The sequence below is a fragment of the Galeopterus variegatus genome, unplaced genomic scaffold (genome assembly GCF_000696425.1).
Source record: "Galeopterus variegatus unplaced genomic scaffold, G_variegatus-3.0.2 Scaffold9272, whole genome shotgun sequence".
NCBI classification, from domain to species: domain Eukaryota; kingdom Metazoa; phylum Chordata; class Mammalia; order Dermoptera; family Cynocephalidae; genus Galeopterus; species Galeopterus variegatus.
Genome location: NW_007735383.1, coordinates 59,463 through 60,973, shown reverse-complemented (window position 1 = coordinate 60,973; position 1,511 = coordinate 59,463). Strand labels below are relative to the sequence as shown.

The following is a 1,511-nucleotide window of genomic DNA, read 5'->3' as shown; positions in this document are numbered from 1 at the left end:
GTGGGGATTTATTAATTTACTGTGATAAATATTTGGTAGAATTCACCAGTAAGGCTATCTAGGGTAAAGATTTGTATGTATGTGAGAGAATATTTATAACTGCGAGTTCCAGGTTCTAATAGGTACAGGTGTCTCTTAGTTAGTGGCTTTGGTAGTTTATCATTTAAGAAATTTGTCCGTTTCATTTCAGGTGCTTAAAATTGTTGACAGCATTCCCTTATTTTTTCAATGCCTATTGAACCTGTACTAATATCCCCTTTCATTCTTGATATTGGTAATTTGTGCCTTCTCTTTTTTTTCTTGATCAGTCTGGCTGGGGTTTGTTAGTATTTCAAGGTTTTCAAGGTAGAGTCTTAGATCATTGATTTGAGACCTTTCTACATTTATAATGTATGCATTTAATACTATAAATTTTCCTCGAGGCATTGCTTTAGCTGCATCCCACAGGTTTTGAATATATTATGTTTCCACTTTCATTCAATTAAATATATTTTTCAATTTCCCTTGAGATTTCTTCTTTGACACATGAGTTATTTAGAAGTATACTAATTTCCAAGTATGTGGGGTGTTTCTAAATAACTTTTTATTACTGATTTATAATTCTGTTGTGGTTAGAGAATATATTTTGTATGAGTTCAGCCTCTTTTAAGTTTGTTGCGATTTGTCTGTCTTGGAGAATATTCCATGTGCATTTTAAAAGAATGTATATTCTGTTGTTGGGTGGAATGTTCTATAAATTGTCAAGTCAAGTTGGTTGTTAGTGTTGTTTAAGTGTTCTGTACTCTTATTGGGGGTTTTTTATTGTTTTTTGGGGGTTTTTTGTTTGTTCAGTTACTGAGAGAGGAGTGTTGAAATCTTCTGACTATAACTGTGGATTTGGGTGTTTCTCCATTCAGTCCTATTAGTTGTTGCTTTATGTTTTTAAAACTATTTTTTAATTCACTTTTACTGGTTTTGAAACAAACACATGTTTTGTTTAGAAAAACAAAGTGTTAAAAATAAAATTGATCGCCAGCCACCAAAATAAATAAGTAAAATTAAAACTAGCCAGAGATAATTTTAATGAGTAGAGTTGAATTGATCCTTCAAACTTGTTCATGAGTCGTGATCATTCTTTGTTTTTGTATTATTATATTAAAAACTATTTCAGAAGGGAAATTTGTAGTCAGTTACAGTTTTATTGTGGTTTGGCAAATAAGTTAAATTTGTCACAAACAAGTCATGGACTTTTAGTGATATGATTCCTTTTGTATAAAATTTTACTAACATTTAAAATAGGAGATCAAATTATTTTGTGGAAATAGATCAAATTATTTTGAAATTATAAAGAGCAATGTTGTCATTAGTTTAGCATTTGGGAGTATGCAATTGGTTAAAAATTCTATTTAAAGATTATTTAAACTGCTCTAGTGACTCCTTCTGTGACTGTCTTCCTTGTTTATCACAAACAGACACTCGCATATGGGGACATGAACCACGAGTGGATTGGGAACGAGTGGCTGCCCAGCCTG

General features: G+C 31.4%; 1 protein-coding gene and 1 long non-coding RNA gene across 2 annotated transcripts in view; both read left to right on the top strand.

Moving 5' to 3' along the window:
- Positions 1-1,506, top strand: part of LOC103609155 — a 5,111-nt gene extending 3,605 nt beyond the window's left edge. The window contains exon 3 of the long non-coding RNA XR_552107.1: positions 1,452-1,506. This is a non-coding gene — a long non-coding RNA (uncharacterized LOC103609155). The remainder of the gene's footprint in view (positions 1-1,451) is intronic.
- Positions 1-1,511, top strand: part of LOC103609156 (liprin-alpha-1-like) — a gene marked incomplete at its 5' end in the record, with an annotated part of 36,773 nt that overhangs the window by 23,751 nt on the left and 11,511 nt on the right. The window lies entirely within an intron of this gene.